Source organism: Puma concolor, chromosome B3, assembly GCF_028749965.1.
Source record: "Puma concolor isolate L17-30 chromosome B3, mPumCon1.1.hap2, whole genome shotgun sequence".
Classification (NCBI taxonomy): Eukaryota; Metazoa; Chordata; class Mammalia; order Carnivora; family Felidae; genus Puma; species Puma concolor.
Window position 1 is genome coordinate 65548029 of NC_141672.1, and position 24139 is coordinate 65572167.

Genomic DNA, 24139 nt, shown 5'->3' on the forward strand with positions numbered 1-24139 from the left:
ACTGACAGAACATTATTTTTAAGCACAAATGTTTTGCATATCTTCGCTTCCCATTTTTAATTCCAGGCACAGAAGGGTGGAGGCACTGACATCACACAGAGGGAGTCGAGCTCTGCGCTCGGATGCAGTCCGCCCTGTCATCGTGGCATCTATAATTTAGTGTGAAGCAGTGAGGTAGACAGAGCATTATCATTAGAAACCATTCTGAACAGGGATATAAAACACAGTCGCAATAACACTTGTCAGAAAGGTGACTCCAGTCAGAACTCATATCCACGAGTTTCAAGATAAATGCTGACATGGCAGCCATCCTACAAAGACTATTATTGCTTTAAAAAAAAAAAACACGCCAAACCCCCAAACAAAGCAAACCCATGAACCTTCCCCAGAGTGAACAAGTTAGTGCGAAGTTTGCATCTGGGGTGGCATAAACTTTCCATGATTTACAGCAAGCATACCCTTCTCCACTTGGATAAGGTATTTTATGATGCCACAGAGGAAGGATCCAATAGCATTTTGGGTTTAATGATGTTAAGCTATTTGGAATTCCTTCCCCCCTGTTATTTGGAATATATGAGCTGTGCCCCTAAAACAGGTCATTAGCTGTGCTGTGGCGGGTTCATCGCCTTGCCCACAGGACTGCTCAGCTGGTGCTTGCATTTTCCCTGTCTTCTTCATTTAGAAAAATCTTTTGGACTTGGTACTAGGCTATGATTTAATAACCCCGTTCTGCTGACTTCATAAGCTGTGAAACCTCAGAGAAAAATCCCCAATCTGAATTACAGTTCTAATTACTCCAGCTCAGGCAAAGGGCTTCAACATCGAAAGTTCTGTTCGTGCCCGTTTCACACCGAGCACTATTTGTTGCCAGAGGTCACAGGGTTGTGTCCTGATTCGCTTTCTCCTCCTCCTCCACGAAGGCAGCTGCTTCCTGGTGCCCTTTCTGTCTGCAAGACTAGAGGAGCTAACTGCTTGGCGATTCAGTGCAAATAACTTTTTCTGAGCTCCTGGAACTAATTTACAGAGTGCACTTTGGTTTAGCAAAAAAGGACATATTATAAATGCGAATTTACAATTTAGCAGGGTAGGATCCAAAGGGATATAAAGTATAATTTAAGAAAGTTATTTCCCTTTTACTTGATTGTCATTAATTTGATCTTAAAATAAGTTAATGATCATCTCCGCTTTGAGATGCTTATTTTCTAACAAAAACATGAACATATAAGTTAAAGCAGGCATGCGGTGTAAAAAAAAAAAAAAAAAGGAAAAAGTTCAAGCGCACAGAAGGTTATACATTGAAAGCAAACTTTCCTTCCAACTCTCCTTCCAAATTTCTTAGAACCCCTCCCGGAGTTTGTAATGAGTCGCCAATTTCTTACGTATCCCTGCAGAGATCTTTCCCACGTTTGCACTGCCTGTTACTCTCCAGGTGCACAAATGACAACAGCCTATATATGTTCTTCCCCTTGCCTTGTCATGTTTTGGCTTCATAGCTTGGAACCTGTTTCATATTCAAATATATGTATATGTTTAACTTTTTTTTTAACGGCAGCATAGTATTCTAGTGTACAGGTGCATTTTCATTTATTTAGCCAAGTCCCCGCCCGCTAGTGGTAGATCAGTTCTATGCATTTTTGCAATAGCAAAAAAGTTACAACGGATATTCCTAGAAATGTTTTTTCTCCAAAGAATTATTTTAGGTAGTTGTAGAACATCTAAATTGCCTTTGTGAATTCTGTCTGAGGAAGGGAATTAAGGTTTTACAGCTAATATTTAGGGTAGAGGACCACTAATTCAGAATGACCTGAAAGCAAGATGAATGTGGACACTTAAGATAATGAGAAAATATTTTTTAAAGTCTAAAAATGTGATTTATCTCCTTTGGGGAATAAAATTCTTTTACAGTATAAGATATTCCCGTAGTTTTCTGTGAATACCTTCTGACTGTTGGAGAGGCAGCAGCCTTTAATGAGATCTAGCTCTTGAAGCAAGTAAGCTTTGATGAATGAAATCACCAAGAAATTGCCTCCTCCTCCCAAGGAGCATAGAAACTGCCCAATTTCATGGCAAAATCACATATATTTTATATACATTTAAAAAATATATATTTAAGAACATTCTTTCCTTTTATAATCAAAAAGAATAAAAACACTTAATATTTATATATCTTCTGAAAATTCTGGAGGTCACCCATTATGTATCTTGGCGCCCGTAGCTGTTCTTTCTATCCTGGGATTGTAACTGAGTAACAATGTGTATAATCTGTTATTGACCGTCTCAGTGCCCTGCCAGAACCCCAGCTCCTCGAGGGCACAGGGCTTTGCAGATAGTGGGGATGTGTGAGTTGGAAAATGAGTCTGTATTCACTCAATGTACAGTAGAAAGAAGACATTCTTCTTAAGTATTAAGTATAGGTAATTCTTCCACAATGGAAGTTCTCCTAGTCATTTACCATAATTGTACCCATTTGAGAGAAAGACACACTGAGGAGTAAAACTGAACTCCCTTGCCTATGCTAGGTTGAAGAACCACACAGTTCGTTAACAAGTTTAACAATCTCTCACCAAAGTGTCACCACTGTTAATAGATGCACATATTAAATCAGTATATTATGGAGGAAAGAGAAAGGAAATATTTTTTTCTGCTTTTGATATACATGGATATTGACGTGATTGATGTGTTTGTTCATAAAAACTTATCCACTGACGTACTAAGTTACAACTTTAAGACCTACTTCTCCACAATCATGTCGGGTATCAGTGTACTGTAGTTTCCTATCATCACTTGATTAGACTGACTGAGGTTCAATCTGATTGGCTAGTTTTGGAGCATGGGTTAGTTGCTTATTAAAAACTAAACTTTTATTTGTAATGATGCCATAAACACATTGCCCTCAACTTCTCCCCATTCCTCATAATTCAATTATACATCAAAAAAAGAGGACAAGCTTTTCTGATTTGGAGAATACATAATTCAAAACCTGTTCATCCTAACTGGGGATGACTCTAATCAAGAACAAAAGTTCACTCCTCCCCGCACTTCCCCCCATGGTCTGTTGTGTAAATTCTGGCTGTGTGAGCCACAGCAGCCTGGGGGCAAATTCGGCCTTCAGAGAAGGTGAACAGAACTGCTGTCTGATAGAAGTGGGAAGCAGGTTGATACAGAGGACAAAGATGGCTCAGAAAAGTTTCAGGGATGTGACCAGGTGTCGGATATCCAAGGGTGTGATAAACATCTTTTTTTTTGAACGAGATTCTGCAGAATTCTAAGAGAACTCTGGACTCAGATTAGCAGTAGCTGGTTTCAGAAACACGAAGTAGAAGAAAGACAAGGCTATGTAAAGCCCAGAAGAGACCCATCACAGAGGGTATCATTAAAAGAGAAGCACGGACTATAGGCTCACACATGTGCAGAGAAAATAGCCCGGGGTGGGCGCGTGGTGGTAACTTGGTACTCCAAGTTGATTTGGGTGACTCAGAAGTAGGTAATGCTTTTATAGCGCATGTTCAGCAGATTCTAGATGCAAGGGTAACTCCTCAACTTCTCTTCCCTGAACAAATCATCATGAAGTCATATACATTATATATGAAACAAAAGCAATAAACAAAACATACTGAATTTTCTTGCTGGAAACCAGGAGTTTGGGCTTATAGCAAATGTACTTTCCTTCTCTGGCAGCAAACTAAATTACATACAGATTAAGTTAGGTGGAGGAATGAATTTCATCAAAACTGTGTTGGATAATCTAACTTGGATGTTGAAATCAACAGCAGCTGCTATGGATATAGTATTAGAGTGTAAAAATCCAAGAGACCATTGTTCACCTACAAACATAAAAATCAGAAAATAACCCTGAAAGTCTTGTGCTACACTATTTACCCGTGTGTTGCTCTACTGAGCTATTTAAAACACTTCACGGTTTTTAAAGCACTTTCAAATTTATTATGTCTGTGATGCCTGCAACCAGCCCCGTGAGTAAGGACTAGTTTGATTTCGTGGGTGAAGAAGAAGGCTGGAAGGGTCTCAATACACATTTAAGGTGAGACAGCTGGTAGGGACAGAACGAGGGAAGGAATGCGGGTTGCTCTGTCCTGGTGTAGGCTGTCTTCTGTGATCCCACATCTGTCTCCTGAAAGGACTTCATTGGCTTAGCGCACAGTAGGTATTGTGCAAATGCTAAATAAATTGACAGATTAGCAGTGACATGTTGAGTAATCACTAGGACCAGGTATGACGTACTTGGAGAGTTAGAAGAAAAGAGTACTAATTGGAGGAAGATGAAGAGTCGCCACTGCTGTTAGCAACGATTTTGATATTCTCCTTCAGTAATGAAATTGGGGTGGAGGTTTTTTCTTTTTTTGAAACTGTTGTTTCATAAAAACAGAGACAATAAGAAAGCAATGTTTTGTATTTGAGAGGAATACAGTTAACTCTCCAGCGATATGATTATAGAAGCACCCTCTCTCTTTTAACAACATAAGGGTAACCCCACATTAAGCGTGACCTGACTCACACAGGAAAACGCCACAATTAAAACTACAGGCATGCATCTGGGTTTTAATCATCAGCTAAAGTTTTAGGTCATTTTGAAAGTATAAAAAGGAATTGTGGGGCAATCAATTCCTTTTATTTGTTCTTTCTTTTGTCTTTGTCACTTATGTTGAAATAGAAAACAAATTATAGCTAGCCTATAGCTCTCACAAGTCAGAATAATTTAGTTTCAATAGACTTGGTGATACTGTTTAAACCTTGAAAGTTAATAAACATGGATTTGTAGAATTAAAAATATTGAACTATTGGAGTGCTACTAACTCACAAAATTAAAGTTTTATAACCCAAAGTCGAAGACTGTATTCCACAGTTTAAATATTTCATATCTGACATTTTCCAACTTGACAATGTGAAGTCTGATTTTGATTTTTCAATCCAATATGAGTTTGGGAGTTTAATTCAAAATCAAGATAAAACCATTTCTGAGACTACTTTCTTTTTCTGTTGTTCCCTTCTTACTATGCGGCATTTTCTTTTTTTCACTTTGGGAAACAAACTTTCTTAGCTAATGGTGTCGTACATATATTATTGGGCTGTGCTGTGACCAGGAATTGACCAATTATTGCATATTGCTAAAGGGTAAGAAGCTTGACTATTTGAGTCTCTACTGCATTTAGTACAGGTGCAGATTTTACTCTAAATTATAGCTAAAAAAATACTTTTTATTTATTTTTAATACTCTGAACTACTCCAGAAGGTCCCTGGAAGTGGCCATCTCAAGCAGAGACAGGAGTTGAAAGCTGGGTCATGTGGTTCTGTGTGGTCTTCCCTGAAGAACTTCAAGGTGCAGGAAGTGACTTTCCATGCTGTGGTGGGATTTCAATGATTTGTAAGGCCCAATGAAGTAACGTAGTGGTAGGTTCCTTGCTACTCAAACAGCAGCAGCCAGACAACTTTTGTCCTTGCAAGGTCCTTGCAATCGATTCAAGGCGTTATGTACCTCACAAAGACGCTTCTACCAAGAAGCAGACACTGAGAAATAGATGATCTGCAAAGGCCATCAGGGTTCACATAGAAAGGCAATGTAACACTTAAAGGGATTGCTCTTGGAGAGTATCTTATGGAAATAGATGTTTTCATGGTAAAGAAATTAGATAATACAGCTTGATGTTCTTCCATAGAAACGAAGATCTCCACGTAAACATCAGTACCATTTTGTGAGGGTTTTGGATGGAACGAAGGAGTGTTCATGTTGATTAGCTGTGTATAAAATGAAAGGCAGGTCCACCTCTGAGGACACTGGGAAATAAGTTCCAAGAGATCTCTGACATTCTATCAGCTTTCTGGTCATTACTTCTTTCTTAGACTATGAATGGGAAGAGACCCTCAAACCTCATCAGGAGAGGAAACCTTAAACTCAAGGTCTTGCCTACATTCCTTTTGCCAAATTTAAAACTTTTTGGGGGCAAGGGGTGCTTTTTTGGCTGTAGTTTAATTAAGACTGACAGAACGCTAACTCCCAAGTCAGCAAGGATCTCCTTAGATATATTTTGTTGTCAAATTCACTTTCTGAGTAAATGGAAAAACGAACACATATCATTTCTTAGATAATGTTTTAATATCCTGCATTGAATAAAACTTTTTTTTAATCAAGTTGCAATGGTAGCACAGAACTCCACAAGGGGCTAGGGGGTTGCAGATGGCTGCATTACTCTGAATGTTCAAGCTTGACTGACCCATTTCATCAGCACTGTCAGAGCCTTGCACTGATACATGTTGACAACATTTAATCTTAAAAAATTGAAAGAAATGAATTAATATGCAAATTTCATCAGCTTTGTAATAAAAATGTCCTTGAAAAAAAACAGTGAACATGACCCCTGAGGAATTGTGTGAATTATCCCAGCTCAATTCTTTAAGTTAGTCAGAGGTACGCGGGTCCGCAAGGAAATCAGTGCAGATTTGACTTGGAAATAATTATGATGAAGAACAAAACACAAGCAGGTTGAATAAATGTAACAACTTGGGAAAAAGTCTTAGTCCTGTTTGTTATTCACTTTGAATTAACAGGATTAGGTTTGGTTTTTGAAAATAAAGGAACACCACCGTGTAATTTTAACACCTAAGTAATGTGAAAACAATATATTTTTTTTAACTATCAATTTTAGTGCATATTAAAAAATCACATCTGACAAAGTCGGGTCTTTTTTGCGGGGAGATGTAACAGAGTGCAGCTTTTTGGCAAAAGAGAGAATTGTGAGAAACTCTTACATTTAGACCATGGTTTATAGGGGATTTCTAGATTGATCGTTTTGACAGAAATGTAGAGTCAAGTCACTTCTAATACAAATAAGGTTAACTCATTTTTGTGGATACTGAAGTGACCAGTTATTTCAGTGAATTTAGTAAAATGATGGGATCATGTAAACATAGTCTGTGGATGTGAGTCTGACTTAGAATAATCTCCACATGGACGTGTGGAAGTTCATTCTGGAACCACAAATTCAATCCAGGAGAAGCCATCTAGGTAGGCACACTGTTACAGCTCTCTGCCTTTGGGTGTGGACTCAAATGGAGGGAAGTGATAATGGGGGTTGGGCAAAAACACTGAATATCTGTATGTAAAAGTTCAAGGTTTCCAATGTCCCCAAAGGAGATAGGAATGTTAACAGAGGAACATCGACCATTACACAAAGAAAAACAAACAAACAAATTATCAATAGCAGCTTACCAGAGGTCAAAATGAAGGAACCAACAGTTTGGGGATGGATCTCATTTCCTTTTCCCGAGTAAAGTCTCATTAATTTAAATAGATGTGTAAATATTAAGGGAAGACACGTGGTTTTCACATCAACCTTTGCATCTTTGTGCCACAGGCTAGAACATTTTTCTCCCTGACCTCCCCACAATGAATCATCCAATCTCTGGGGTCTGAAAGGAATTCCCTTTGCCATTGCTTTTCAGTTGTTATTCTGGGCACTGCTGATTTTGCCAAGGTGAAGTTTACACAAATTAAAGCTTTTTAAGACATCGGTGTAATCTTCATGCTTGTTAAAAAAAGATAAAAATCACACCAAAAACTGACAGTCTCACATAAAGCCCCCAAATCAGGTTGTTAATCTGAAAAACCCCACAGTCTTTCTGAGGCTCTGAAATCCTGAAATTTTCCTGTTTTCATATATCCTTGGAAGACCAAGGCATTATAATACAGACTTTGCCCAACCAAATTAATCTCGTCTGTAAGCTTTTGTGGTTCTCTACAAAAGGCTTTTAAGTTTCTCCTTTCTTTCTTAATCTACCATCAGTAAAATCCTACTTTTATAGTGCCCTTTGCACCTGCTTGCATAAAATGAATAACCCAACAGTTTAATTATGCACTATGCTATCGGTTGAGAAGTGATATAAAGTTGCAGATAGAAAAAAGAATAAAAACCTCTTTTGGTATCCAAAATTAATATATGTCAAGCTCAGGGTAAATCTTAATCTTTTTGAAACATTTTTCTAAAATAGATGTTCTTTTATCATCTGGCATATCAAGACCCGTTGGAGGGAGGGAATAAAAAAAAAAGGCATTTGGTTAACATGCTGCAGAACAGCACTCTCTTTTCCACCTCACTTCAGGCTGTTCTTGAAAGATCTGAACAGTTGTATAATAATGAAAAATGGGCAATACTTGTGGGGCATTGCCTGTGCTCACACACCTCCGCCCACGCATTCATCATTCTGCAGGTATTGTCAGTGAAAGTTTAATTGCATAAACACTCTGTAACTGTCCTGTCATATTTCTTGTCAGTCTGGATTCCCTCTCCGGGCTCACTATCTCACAAAACTATAATTGAATTGCTACCAAATCACAAGAGTTTCCCCCCCCTCCCAAATAAAATCTTTATGAATAGAATTTGTTTCCTATCAGCAGATTTGACAAATTATGGCAGAGGAAGAGCCTTGGTGATAATTTTTGAGTTTATTCTCAATCTAGCTATTTGCCGAATGCGCTTATCTATTTAAAAAAATTTTAAAGCCCCAGTGAGGGGCTAGGGGGAGCATCCGGCAATCCTAAGGGGCCCAGTGGTAATAATTCTGCGGGACCAAAGGAAGCCAGTGGGAAAAATGGGAAGATTATCTTTGCCCTACTGTGAAAGGGCACCATTGGTAAATGAAAGACATATGAATTCAGAATTAAACTGGGACCCTGTCAAAGCGAAGATTTCACCAAACTATGCGAATTCTTAGTTATGAGATATTAAGTACCCAATTTAGTCAAGTGTTTATTCCATCAAACTTTCCCTTCTTTTCTCCTTGCACCAAACCTTTCGGTGATCATTACTCATGTATGAGCTCTGAGCAGCCAGATTCCTTGACAGATTTTTAGGACCATGAACAAATGAAAATTAATCAAAGGCATGACATGCAATTTACTAAATATGTGATCATGCAATTTTAATGCATTTATAACATTGTCAAAGTATTAATAGCTTCCCGAAACAAATAAAACAGAATGTATCTGATGTGGAATAAGGATTATCTTTTGTCTAGTCTGCTTCATTTTCAACTTGTGTAAATCACAGTCCCATCCCCCAGTTTCACAGTAGGAGCTCTTGGCAAAGACCCGAATTCCAGCCATTCTCTTTTGTAATTCTACTGGTAGTATGGGCATGAAATATGGCTCCTGGTGAATAACTCTTAAATGGGACTGGGCTTCACCCAGATTGACAACTGTCTGATTGTTTATGTTTTTTAAATGTGCTTATCAAAACCATGTAGGATTGATGGCTGTTTTTAGATGAAGTTATGTTTTTGCAACAGACTTAATTTAGGACTAAGGTTAGGGCTTAGGATAAATGAGTGCATTAGATGATTAAAGAACATTTGTCTTGCAGGACATTTAAGTCATTTATTCATGACACTTGAAAAAAAGCTAGGAAAGAAAGCACCATGGGTTTAACGAATCAGTTTTATACAAATGTTAAACTAAAACTAATGGCTTTTTTAATGGAACTCCAAGATATGCCAGTTTACTAAATATCCAGAGGCAGAATCAAATGTGCAGTGGAGTAAACATGAAGAAAAAATACTAGAATTAAAAAAAAGTCTCAATGCTATTTATGTGTGTGTGTATAGGTATACCTATGTGAAACTTCCAGAATTAAAAAAAATTAATTGCAATTGTCTTTTGAGGAACTAGGTCTTCTGCCTCTCTTTAACTTGCTCTCTTTTAAATGGAAGAAGATTTTCTGATGGTAAAGGAATTTGGACTATCGTACTGCACTGTACTGGGTATGATAAAAGACCTTGTCAGGGACGATGGGATGGCTCAGGGGATTGGTAATGGGATATATAGAGCCTTTCACCCATAGGTCATTGGCTTGAATTTGGTCCAGGTTGGTGGTGACTAAAAGTCATTAACATGTCATGACTGCTTGGTGGCCTATGTGAAATGAGTTTCTTAATTTATTTATTTAAGTCCATATATAGTACCTATGGCTAGGGCATCTGGGCGTCTCTCTTGCTTTTACAGGCGCATTCCACCAAATCTTCAGTTCTTAAGATTAGTGATGAAATGAAGTTTTCCCGCACAAAATCAATTGATTCATTTAAAGTTCAAACAAATAGCGGAGTACCTCCACCCTGTTCTTCAGTACAGACCAGAGGGTCCAAAGCTGATTGGATAGTAAAAGGAGCCATAGGTTGTGGAGACCTAACCTCCAGTGTTGTGTTGCTTTGTCTTTCGTGGAGCATGATCCGTGTTGTGGCTGTGGGGACATCACAATGGTCCAGCCAGATAAAGAGGGAAAACATAAGTCAAGCACATCATACACGCTATGCATGGGTTAAATCATGGGGTCATAAGCAGAACACATTTTAATAGGCCAGGCTAGAAGCTGTAAACCTTGGGAGACCAACATCAAGGTCTATTCCAAAGTGGAACTGGCCAGCCTCCAAGCTAACCTTAGAAAAGGGGAAGTCAGCAGGCATACTCTGGTGTTCAGAATCCAGAAAGAGTGGGGCGGACTTCTGAGAATAAGAATTAGGTGCCTCTGTTATGTTTTAAGAAAACTGAGTACACACAAAAAAGTGAATTTGCAAAACAGAATTTGTATATTGGAGAATCTAGAGGAAGGTAAAGTAGGCATTTCCAAAAGAATCTTTCCTCTTAAATACAGCCTTTCCAAAAGGACTCCAACTAAGGGGAGAGGGGAAGAAGGGAAAAGAGGGAGGGAGGCAATTTTCAAAAGCACACGTGTTGGGTGCTGCGATCCATGTAGAATCTGAGCCCTTTAAGTCAGATAACTGGAACATGGCATCAATGAAGTCCAAATTCGAGCCTTACATATAAAGATGCCAACTTTATGTCACCTAACCCTTGGCTAGCTTTTCCATAAGGAATAACTTTGGTAATAAGATAATAATTAGCTCAACATGATTAACAATAATTATAATACTCACTGAATATTTATGATGTGCCAAACTACTGTTCTAAGCATTTTAGATGTATAAACTCAGCACCCTTATAAGGTATGTTAATGTGCTAATTTATTTGAAGTTAAAACCAACAGGTGATTATTCCCACTCCATTCTCCAATCTATACCAGAGAACTAAAATTTTATAATGGGCAAACTGAGGCACATATAAGTTAATGAACTTGCTCGAGGTCACATTTCTAGCAAGTGACAGAGGCAGGAGTTCAACACATGAACACAAGCTGTCTGGTTCCAAGACCCTGTGTCCTTATATATTTGCAACTGCTACAGAAATAGTTTAAGGACTGTGTCCCACAATTTGGGTTAGGCCTGTCATCTTCATATGTCATTAACAGTTACTAGAGTAACCTTCAAGTTAACAAGACTGCAGATTTTTAAAATCCATCATATAGGTAATTCAAGTGAATTAATTCGCTACAAATCAGACAAAACAATCTAGTAACTGATGTCTCTTGTGTCTCCTGTCCCACAGTTCTCACATGGGGTCTTGTATCTATAACCAGGGGTAACTGGTTGGGGTTATCACTCAGGGGAGGAAGCCATGTACAGAGGTCTGGGAAGGTATAATCCTACTCTTTCACCATAACCTATCAGTGTATCACTATGGTGTATGGGAAACCAGAGACTTGTGCTCTGCCTGTGTAAACGAAGAATAGAAAGGGCAGGGTAAAAGAGGAATAGGAGACCCTGCAAAGGAAAGCCCAGGGCTGCTCTAAAAACCATGAAACTTGGAGCTGACAGGTCTTGACCTAAAACTTCACAGTTAATTAGGAACTAGATTCTCCTATGAGCTCACCTTTAGGATAGCTTGAAGCTCTGAAGACTGATGGGAGATACTTGGGAGAACTATCAAAGGAACTCAATAATTTGACCTCTGAGCTGAGTGGCTAGACAGTGATGCTGCTTGCACAGGAGGGTCTTGGAAGAAGAGACTTGGCATGGATGGGAAGGAGTGGATCTAGCTAGCAGAAGCAAGAGTGTGTGCTTAATCACGTGTTTCTGGGGTATAAGGAGTTTCTCTAAAACAAAGCTTCCTATAATCAAATAAACTGGGAAAGACGAGTTCAAACAAAATAGACTTACTGATGACACAAATTTCAACTCTTCATAAGTTAATGCTTGTTGTTAATCACCAATGAGAAGATAGGCTATGAAGCTTTTTCTTCTGCTCTTTAACTGGGGGATCCTTTTAATAAAGAACATCTCACAGGGCAGTTATAAGGAACACATTTTGGAAGTACTGGCTTGGAATCTGTGTCTGCTCTGCATTCTAGGAAGTAGAGGCCAGGAGGTCCATTACAAATTGATGTATAGATTTACCTCTTGTTGATAAAATGGAGACCTCCATACTGATTGTTTCAATAGAGATCCTTTTGATTCCTTTTCGTCTGGTGGTTTCTGTGACATACAAGTTCTGTGAGAGCAAGGAGCTTCTTGGTAACTGGTGTATCCCAAGAACTAGAACAGGGCTTGGCCCGTGCACATGCAATAAATAATGATTGATCGAATGAGTAAAACAATGAATGAATGAATGAATGAATGTTTTACATATCTAGATTATTTGGTTTATACTTTTTATAACTTTATACTGCTTTTGTGAAATAGAAAGTATTTCCCTAAATATTAGTCAAATTTTTAACTCATTTTTCTTTTATCAATTATATAAAATTTTGCCTCATTTTTTTTTTTTTTTTTAAATTTTTTTTCAACGTTTATTTATTTTTGGGACAGAGAGAGACAGAGCATGAATGGGGGAGGGGTAGAGAGAGAGGGAGACATAGAATCGGAAACAGGCTCCAGGCTCTGAGCCATCAGCCCAGAGCCTGACGCGGGGCTCGAACTCACGGACCGCGAGATCGTGACCTGGCTGAAGCCGGACGCTTAACCAACTGCGCCACCCAGGCGCCCCTTGCCTCATTTTTATTAACAGTAATTTAGTGGATCAACAGAAGACTTTGACCCTCCTCCAACATTAACACTTGCTCCACTTAAACAGATGGTTGGACCAGGAAAGCAGAGTTTTAATTCTTTATGATGTCACTAATTTTGTCATTGTTCTTACTGGTATTTTTATTTGGAGAGGAAATTCCCTGACAAGGAAGAAGCATTGACCTGTAGACTGATATTTTACCAAAGGCACATGATATACTTTAATAAACTGTAAAGAGGAACAGCTTTGAACCCTAAGGGAATTTATATCTTAATATTTTATGATCAATAGCATATGTAATTTAAAATTTTTTCCAGATTTTATTACTAGTTGATAAAAAAAAAAAGTAAGCGTGGACAGATGGTATCATCAATCCTAATCATCTGAAAGCCTGAGACTTGAATAATTTCTAGAGTATTAACCATTATTAGCTCCTGGCTAAAGACTGACCACAGGTACATTTTTATATTTTTCTATTATCTTAGGTCCATTACAAGGCCTCTCAATATTTCCTCTCAAGGTCTACTCACTACTTTTGGATGAAAGAAATACCTCTTGGGGTGTTTGGGGGGCTCAGTCAATTAAGCATCTGATTCTTAATTTCAGCTCATGATTTCATGGTTGTGAAATCCAGCCTCATGTTGGGCTCCATGCCCAAGTTAAGAGTCTCTCTCTCCCTCTGCCCTTCCATGCCCCCTCTCATGCACGTTCTCTCTCTCTCAAAAAAAAAAAAAAAAAAAAAAAAAAGAATGAAAGAAAGAAAAAAAAGAAAGAAATAGCCTCTTGAATAGTTTCCTTTACTTCCAGTCTACTCTATTTAACACATCCTGCACATTCTTGATAAAACAAAGGATCAGGTATCACGTCCAGTGATAATAAGTTACCTGTAGACAGGAATCAGGATAATATTGTAAGAATATGCTAATAGAGCTGCCTAGGAAGGATGGAGGGTATAGTCTCAGCTGAGGTTGGACAGCTATTTTAGATGGCATGCTGAGAAACACTTTGATGGAATGGTTAATAATGGAAACTCTGGTACCTAGGCTCTGCACCTACTAACTATATGATTTTTATACATTAAAATTTTTTCTCAGTTTCTTTTCTTCATCTGTAAAATGGGAAAACAATGATACTTTCTTCATAGTATTTTGTGACGAATGAATGAGGTAATACATATAATGGATTTAGCAGCGTGTCTGACACTAGGTGACCATTCAATGAATATTAGTAGTTTTGTTGTACGGGGATTCGAGAGTCCACAGGTAGTTGTATAATGTGACCCACAGGGGAAGATCCTTCTAAATTCAAAATTTATTTCTGTATTTTTAAGTGATGAAATAGTGTCTTCATTGGGTCACTGCTCTGTTTAATAAGCTATACCCAGAACTTACCATACCAATCTCATATGCTTCTCCCTGGCACTCCTCTAGGATTGGGCTCCATCCTAGATGGGCATGCACCTTTGTTTCAGTGAGGAAGACAGGGCTCCTTCCTGCCTCCCAAATGCATCCCACTGTGCCCCTTGGGATGATTCTCCTGGAAGATCATCCTTACATCTTTGCTCTTAGGTTGGTTTTCATGCAGTACATGTGAGTCATCCCTCCTTATCAAAGCCATCCATAGACATTGAGCCTCTTCCTGATTTCTTATACCACCTGCCATTTTTATGCCTCACAAAATAGCAGCACTATTGTTGTTCTTGTCTCTCTGGTTGTTGTGTGTTGGTCTTCTGAGGATGATCAGTTTTCTAAGGGCAGATGTCACATCTTCCACCTCTTGTGTTCTCTACAAGCACCTGGCAAAGTGCCCCAAACACATAACCTGAGTTCAGATCCTAGGGCCATGGTCTACTCTGGTGTGAAGCAAACCATTTACTATCTCTAGTTTTGCTTGAGGGTCAGTGTGAGACATTCATTACTTAAACATGCCGACGCTTGTAACACAGAGGTAACACATGACAAAAACTATTTGTTAGTATCATCATTAATGATCCTAGAATATTTGCAACAAATTATATCTTGAGTAGAAAAAACTAAAAAAAGCCAGGACACTTTTCCAAAGCTAGCATTTCCTGAAATTGTTAACGAAATCAGTGGAAGGGGGACTGTTTGGGAGCACCTCCCATTCAGAACACTCCTATGTAGCTAAAAAGATCGATAATCTGAGGAACTGATATTCCTGTGAACCTATCATGCAGCCGGCATTTTTTTAGGTTAATTAAATAAAACACAACCCGAAGCCCACAACCCTGTGCATCAAAGTCCCTGACAGTCATGTGTATATTTGGCCATTGTCAGAGCAACTTGCTCCCAAACAAGCAACATTCAAGGGCTGTTAATTTCAGGGTTGACGTTTCAAACCTGAGATAGTTCTCCCAAGACTGCTAACAGCAGTGGCTTGTAATACAGTGCTACCTTCCTCATACACCAGTGTCCAGATTGTCATCATCACACTTCTGCATGTTGTATTAACATGTCCCCCTCACATGATGGTCAGCTCCTGGAAGGCAGGGAGCATCATTTTTGTTGCCTCAGTACTTTGTGTAATATGTGACACATGACAGATGTGCAATCAATGGCTACTGAACAGTTTACATAATCTCTGATATCAGGTGGGCCTGGATCTTGAATAAGAATTCACTCTAATTAATAACAACTAGAGAAAGGACACAAATTCTTCCCTCTCTCGAGCTAGTTTTGTCAACAGAAGCTAGGCGGTGTTTCCCATGGGTCCCAAGAAACCATGATTGTGTTTCATGAGCAGATACCTCTGGGAGGATCTGACTGACTCCTGATGGACTCCGTTTTTCTTCTTGCTTTCTTGCCACATCATGCCTGCCTTGGAAGACTGGTCCTGAAAGGAAAAGCCGCCCAGAGCCTGAGGCAGAGCAGAGGCCAAATGCAGAGAGACAATTTTGGCTGTGCCCTTGGCTGAGAAGGCACACAGCTAATGTGGACCAAGAGACTCGGGGCTGAATTTTGCCTATAATTGATTCAGATGCTACTGTTTATTGTGGTATAAGGTGCTTCGGTGTAGAGATGAAGGCAGGGCAAAGGAGTAGATGGAAGATTTTATCTACCTGAGAGCTGAGAGACTATATTTAACAAAAAGATGGTTTAGCTGATGAAATATGTGCATAAGGGGATAGTTAGGTTTCTCTCTGGATGTCAGAAGCCTCTTGGAGAAAATTGCTCTCCAAGGTCTGCTACCAGGGTTTTCTGTCCTTTCTCCATCTAGTTCCTAGGCTTTGTACCTACCCCAACTCTAACCTTGGCTGCTGAAGTAACTTGTGTGGTTTGTGCCAAGCCACTTGGAATTTCCATCACTTCCCCCCTGACACTCCCCCATCCGTAAAATACGGATAACACACTGACCTGCCTCAGAGGGACAGTGTGTGAATTAACTCCTATAATTAGTGGTTTCTGTGCTCTGCATACCCGAAGCAGGATATGAGTGCCAACCATGTCAACAGTGGCCTGAGTGTGCTTTGCTTCTAAAAGCTGTACTCGGGAATAAATGCTTGGCAAAGGGCTGACAACTGGAAGTTGCAAACTTTACACAGAAGCAATATTTCCAGTATTTTCCCCAAGCAATCATGAGTAAATTGCTCACTAGGGGTGGAAATGGTTTCCAGCCAGTTCTGCCTCTTCTGATCTGTGCACCCTGCAAAGCTCAGTCAATGCCAGGTAACTGATCCTTCGTAAATCTGCTGTTTAGTGCAGATGAAGAATTCAGAATCATATAATTTGGACAGGGATGAAATTTCTGTGCAGTGATATGTATTAAAAGCAAATAACTTGTGTTTTGTTCAAGGCAAGAGTTCTAGAAATAGAATCTATGATTTTTAATCATCCAACGACAAAGACAGCACTTTTTTTGTTTGTTTTAATGAAGAGGGACAGATCACCCATTGACAAGTTGTCCTGGATTTCATTTCAGAAACTCTGCAAATGTACCCCGTATCACCATAGGTAAAGAAAAGTCAAAATTATGACCTAGAAAGCAATATAAAATAACTCTTAAAAATAATGGGTTGAAAAAATTGATCTTCTAAACCTTCATTAGACGGTTTAGAAAAAAATGTTACATACAAATGGAGTGAAACTATGGTGTATTTTGATAAGAGTCCCGTGTTTCTATTATTGAACAAACCATTTGATAACCCTTGGATCCCATTATATTAATTTATGGAAAAGCTGCCCTTTGTTTTGAGTTGCAACAACTGTGATTTAACTTCTGGAAGAGAAAGTTTGTTTCAGAATGGCAAGCAGAGCTATGGTGAGATCCAACATCTTCTTTGGGAACAAAAGAGAGGCTGTTCTCCTGCAGCCAAGGGAGTCACCAACATGGCTTTGGAGGTGTCAATTTTTTCAACCCATTATTTTTAACAGTTATTTCATATAGCTTTCTAGGTCATAATTTTGACTTTTCTTTACCTATGGTGATATGGGGTACATTTGCAGAGTTTCTGAAATGAAACCCAAGACAACTTGCTGAGGGTTGATCTGTCCCTCTTCACTAAAACAAACAAAACAAGTGGCTGTCTTTGTCAATTGATGATTAAAAGCCCCAGAAGAATGCCTTGCACTGAAGCTGTGTGATCTGGGAGCTAGCCCAGAAGGGCAGAGCTCAGGTCCCAGGCCAGCACAGCCTGGTAGGGAGAAGAGATTTTCCTGACTTTTCTTTGGCTCCCTCAGGCAAGATCCTCGAAGTATAAGGTCACTTTGAAATGTCCTCATCACACACAGACAAGTTCACAAAAGTGTGAGAACACACAAATGAAGGTGATGTGTGCCTAGGCCTTGCATGCCAGAAGAGAGCCCTGGAAAAGAGCCCTGGAAAATACTGATTCCCTTTTGTGGAAGTTCCAGGTGATCTTGTTTAGCATAGCTGGGGATAAAAGCGACATTTAAAAATAGTCTACTTTCTGGGTGCCTGGGTGGCTCAGTCGGTTGGGCATCCAACTTCAGCTCAGGTCATGATCTCGCGGTCCGTGAGTTCGAGCCCCGCGTCGGGCTCTGTGCTGACAGCTCAGAGCCTGGAGCCTGTTTCAGATTCTGTGTCTCCCTCTCTCTTTGCCCCTCCCCTATTCACGCTCTGTCTCTCTCTGTCTCAAAAATAAATAAACGTTAAAAAAAATTAAAAAAAAATAAAAAGAGTCTACTTTCTGCATGAAAAACAATGGTACTGCATCAGGGTAGTGTGTCTGAGGCAAAAGAAGAACTGACTTGGACAAGTCAGTCTCTGGAATGGCACTGGCTTGTTTCTAGTGCATATGCGTCATCTTCATTCAGGGATGGCAAAAGAGGATTTCTATTTCATTTCTAAATAACAGTGCTATAGCTAAGGGAAATAATTTTACATATGTAATTTTTTGGATAAAAGCTGAATTTATGCATAAGTGATGATCTCTTTGGGTTATGAAAAGATTCGTTTTGGTTAGGCTGCTTTCTGACTACTAGATTGGACACATACATGTGCACATGGGCATTAACAGGAGGCAGGCCAGTTTTGTCTAATTGCGAACTAGTCTGGATCATGGCTACGGCTACAGTAGAGATGCATTTTATATGCGATTCATCAGAGATAACCGTGGTACATTATCTGGTGGATTTATCTTTGCTTATATTGTATGAATATGGAAAGGAATTAAATGTGTGTTTACAGTTTGATAAACATTCAACATAAATTATACATTTTAATTTCATTTATTAGTTGGGGACCATGGAAAGCAGAAATTTCATTGCAGGCAAACTGCCATTCAGATTGAAGGATTAGCAGTTTCCTGAAAAAGTACGCATATTGCAAAACAAAATTCATTTCCATCTCAAGTGAGTCACCACATGGTTTGTAGTTACTTGGTGTAGTCAGAGTTTTAGAAAGGCAAAAGTAGAAAGTAACTCACGCTAGTGACTATACGGTTTGTATATTACACTTCTAGTGGATCCAACATTGCCATCAAGAGTAAATCTAGTGCTAATAAACGTCTTACGTTCGACAACTTGAATGTTGTAGTCACCACGCAAATTATTAAGCTGTTGATGTCTAAAAGAACTCGGTCTGGTCTTTTAGCATTAGCATGCGGAGCCGTCTCCATGATATTATCTTACCATATAACGACTTCAAAAATCTCACAGAGATTAATGGTGATAACATAATTCCAGAAAGTTGCCACTCTATATGTAGAAATATATTGGCAATAAAAACCAGTCACTGTGTGCCTTTCCCCAGTAGGGGATCTCTCACTTTTCTTTGATTTTTAAAGGCTTCAGATCAATAACTGGAGTGACATTATTAACAGCTCCCTCAACACCTTGGCCAGCGCTAATATTAAATCCATTACACCTTCTGTTTGACATTTGCAGTACAGCAGAAAGTGCTGTAGATACAGTCACATTGTCTGGGGACTGAGGTTGGATGTGGGGTTAGTAAGATGGTTTCCCTTGCCTGACTTCTAAATTCAGTTCATTGATAGGAAACTTGAACAACAACAACAACAACAAAAAGAATCAAAGAATATCACCCCACCCCCACCGATAGTACATTAGATGGTAAATAATTCACCCTTAAAGATACAAGTGTATCTCATATCTAAGCAGTTTTTGAAACAAAATAGCAACCTGATCCTCAGATAAATTTTTACATTCATTATTGTTACTCCTAACCGTTTATTCCTCTAATTACATCACTTATTGTGAACACTGTCTAATGAATTCTGAGGAATTGTGTTCCTGTAGAATCAAGTGCTGATCAAATTTACCACAGCACAGACGCATAAGTAGAAAATGCAGATTATTTCCATGCAGGCAAGTACTCAACTGCTTCAGTTCTGCTTGTCTTTAAAATATTCAGGATATAGAGTAGGCATAATAGCGTAAAGATCATACTATGAGATGATGATGTTAACCCCCCCATAACAGGGTAGGTCTGCCTGAAACTTGAGACAGAGCGCAGTAACCTCTACGTTAGACAATCAATGGTTAACCATGCTGCTATAGTTATTCTTGACCAAAAGTACTGTCTCATACATTTTGCTAAATTGTCTAAATCCTGGTGCAGTATCGATTTCTCTCTCTATGAGCTCGTACCCATTCAATAAGCTGCAAGAACCTCTTGTCCTGGCTGAATTCCCTCTGAAGCAGGGCCCAGGTATGTTACTCCCGCCAGGGCTCCTACAGTTGGGACTTGATTGTTAGCTAGTGGGAAACAAACCATTGGAGACAGAAAGGACATTTTATGTTAAAGTGAGAGACGGGACAGAGAAAGTTGCCTGGGAGGTTAAGTGGAAAAGCAGATTACCAGAAGCCTGTATGTTATCTTATTTCAGACAGAGACCCCGCTCCCCCCCAACCACTACATACTTATATATGTATACAGGAATAGAAGATCTGGAAAGATAGGAAACATAGAACGCACATGAACAGTGGTCATTTTGGGGTAGTGGGATTTTTGGTGGTCTTTATTCTTTTCTGCATTCTCTAAACTTTTTACAATAAGAATGAGTTTATTTTATAATTAGAAAAAAAGAATAAAACCCAATTTTACGACCTCACTTAAGGAATATAACACTTTCAGAATAAGGAGATTTTTAAAGTTCCTCCAGATTTTTTGAAGGAGCTGCTCTTCTGTTTATTAAGCACTTAAAAGATGCAGCACTGAGATGTATTAAGAGAAGAAGATAGCACTCATAATCCCAAGATTACAGAATCATTGAAAGTAATGAAAAGATACACGCAGATCTGGAAAAAGAAAAGGTCCCATCAGGTCCCAGAGGTTGTATGCTCCCCCTGTCCCCCTGTTTCAGGAGCCTCAGGTTGATACCAGCTCTTCCAAAATGTTTAGACCTACATAGGCAGGCACTCTAGAACGGTCTAACTTTTCAAACAAGGCCTCTCATGTATTTTTCCTCTGCCTGCTTTAAGATTTCTCTAAAAGAAATACCGTATTTACTTCAACTATGACTAACGATGCATACATATCAAATATTTATTTGGGTTTCCAATAGTCAAGAGATTCCTCCTCTCCTCCCCCCCCCCCCCACCCCGCCCCGGCCATTATCTTGAGACTGGTTCAAGATAAGACAGTCACAGGGCTGGGAGTTCAAAGAAACAGAATTCTTATTACGGCACAGTATCACTGCCTGTTAGGCTGGTTTAGTCACTTATTTCCTTTTATTATAATGCCAAATGTTATTTAGATTTCAGTCATTTAGTAATGCTACACTGAACACATCAGGGCTTCTGAAGAAGTCCATACCTTCATTTTCATAATCACCACATATTGATATCCCCTTTCCAACAAAATTACACTACTATTTAAAAAAGAATCTGTGTTTCATCATCGTTTAAAAGATTACGATGCAATGAACAAGTCTTCAAAAATGTCCCCTCATATTATTAAGAATTAGGAAATCTTGTTAAAATTCCTTCAGCCTGTAAGAAACATAAGCAGCTTTGGGATGTAGTGCCTGACATGAACTTTTTAAGTAATTCCCTTGGAGCAGTGATCTGCATTAGTGAAGATATTTAGTTAAAGGTAGCACCTTGAGCTGCTTTTCAGTATTTGAGCAGTCAGTCTAATTGCCTTTTAAGCCTAAGGTTGAAAATAACCAAGGCTACAGATTTTTAAGGCAAAGTAAGTTTCACATTTTGTAATAGTAAGAGATAGACTCTTCACCAAGGAAGAGAAACCCTTCTTACACGACTGTTGCTAATGAGCCCCGGCTGTTAAGAAATGTAGAAAGCAGAATTTTCAATTTTACTAGTTAGGCTGGCTCAAAGAAGGCTGGGAGGGCCGGGAAAGAAACCAAGGAGATTGTCAATCACACTTCAATGTTGAATGACACAGTAACTTTAAAGGAGATATGTTATTCTTCTAATATCCAGAATTAAAAGATTCTAAGTGGGAACTGAGTTCTAACAGTGTGCCTAGAGTTGTTTTATGTATCCTGGGGCTTCGTGGAAGGCATGGGATTGATCAGAGTTCTTATAGTCAATCTTAAACCAGTTTGATTTTGACCTGAGCTCGAGATATCCCTGCAGAACTGGTTTACAGGCTGTGGTTTGTTTTTTTTCTCGAAATCAAAATCTTTTCCAAGTGACAAGTTACTTACCCTTAACATGTGTTTGGGGAGACATGAAGCTCAATATGAATCAACAGTGTGACCTGGCTGCCAAGAGGACCTAATTCAACCTTAGGTTGTCTCAAGAAAAGTACAGTAGCCTAAACTGTGAAAGAGGACTGCCCCTCTGCTTTGTCCTAGTCAGAATACATCTAGAAGACTTCACTGAGTTCTCAGAGGGTCACTAACAAACTGAAGCGCAGCCGGGGGTGGGTGACTAGGATGGTGGGGGTCTTAGGAACATGCCACTGAAAACGGTTGTAGGATTCCATGCTGTTTGACCTGAAAAGGAGAAGGAAGCCAGGAGGGAGGGAGGGAGAATCTGGTGTATCTGACTTCACGTATTTGAGAGGCTAAGATGGTGAGGAAGCAGATTTGAAATGAGATCTGAAATGAGATCCCCAGAGGACAGATGTGGGGTCAGTGGGAGCCAAGTTAGATTTTGGCTCCATATTCAGAGAACTTTCTCTTGGAGCTGTGCACCAGTGGGCGGGGGGCAGCCTTGAGGTGTCTGAGCTTCCTACTGGGGCAGAAGGTTAGCCCTTGGTTTTGACAGAGAGGGAAGGCTGCCCAGAGGGAAGGCTGGAGATCTTCTCAACTTGAGAGTTTGTCAGTCAGGGAAACAAGGGTTTTATAAACTTGAACTCTTACACACTGAGTGTGGACAGTCCTGAGCTGCCAGGTTTCCCAATCCATCATCCAGAAAGGAAGAGTAAAAACCTATTTTCATGTGCTGCTTCTCCAATCTGCCCAGATAGGAATATTCTAATGACCAAAAGCAGTTTGAATGATCTCACTGACATATCTATTCAGTGAAGTCAGTGAGCAACGCTAGAAGAATGTATGACTTCCCTGTGAACGAATTATTTTCATTTGTAAATGGCCAAGGGTAGTCTCAAATACTCTCTCTTCTCATGTCTGGTGCTCATTGGAGAAAGAGGCTCATCAGTGCTGCAGAATGGTGTCCTAGAAGCTGCAGATAACTTAGCCAAGGAAACATGAATTGATTTTAGATGGAATCAACATATTTCCAAACAGGTAAATAGGTTATTTTTTTTTCCCCCTTCTGTGTGAGCAAACATACTGTGGTTATTTTTAGGCAGGTCAAATTTAAGTATTTTCTTAGAATTATTTTAGTATTAATCTTAAGACAGGTTTTTTTCCCCATGTTTCTTTCTACAAAACCAGTTTGCGTTGCAAAGCTGTTTTAAAACAACATATCAAGTAAAGTACAAGCATCTTTAAAGAGTGCAAAAATAATTTCCCAAGTAAGCAAATAAAACTTTGCACTTCAAATCAGGCCTTGATTCATTAAAAATCTTAAACTTCTCATGAGAAAAATTAACATTTAAACCACTGCTGCTTGGCCAAGCACTCCACCACACAAGAATATGAAATATCTCCTCTAAAAAAGTACAAAAAGGACAAAACCACAAATGTGGAACTTCAATTAATTTAAAGCCCCAATCAGCAAAGAATAAATCCTTCGCAGATCTAATTACCAGCGCTCTCGGAAGACCCAGGCCGACCAGCCAATCTTCCCCGTGTTTGAACAGCTTGATGAACTAGGGGACTGATGGATATCAAGTCATTTTGTTTAATTTATAAATGGATTTTCCCCTAATACTTAAATTATCATCAGTACAACACAATGAAAATGGGAACATTCTGAATGCAAAGTCTATAAGAGTCCTGGAAGGAATCCCAATGAGGAATGTCACCTCTGTTCATTCCTCTATACAATTGATCTAATTAAATACTGAGGGTGGAAAGGCAGTTTAAAATGTAGCCATTTCTGTTTTCTTTTTAGCCTTAATTTATCTGTTCACATCTTTCAAGTACCTTCTGATGCTTACAAAAAAAAAAAAAAAAAAAAGAAAGAAACCAAGATTTCTGCAAGTCCCTAATATTTTTAATTCTCTACAAGCTAATATTCAAGGAACCTTTATTATAGATTTTGCTGAAAAATAATAAATAAATGCATTACATTTAGCCATAGTGACAATAAAAGGAAGAGGGCTTTCCAAATCTGAACCTTTTCCCTCTAGTAATTTGAAAGAGAAACTAAAGGAACTAGTACCTTCTCTATGTATTGTTCAACTGAAATTAGATCT

General features: G+C 39.0%; 1 protein-coding gene and 1 long non-coding RNA gene across 14 annotated transcripts in view; one reads left to right on the top strand and one right to left on the bottom strand.

Annotated features, from left to right (window-relative positions):
* The window catches only part of LOC147580029 (uncharacterized), a 217509-nt gene that overhangs the window by 175059 nt on the left and 18311 nt on the right, over nt 1–24139 (top strand). The gene's annotated exons all lie outside the window — the stretch shown is intronic.
* Nucleotides 1–24139, bottom strand: part of NPAS3 (neuronal PAS domain protein 3) — an 865390-nt gene that overhangs the window by 103803 nt on the left and 737448 nt on the right. The window lies entirely within an intron of this gene.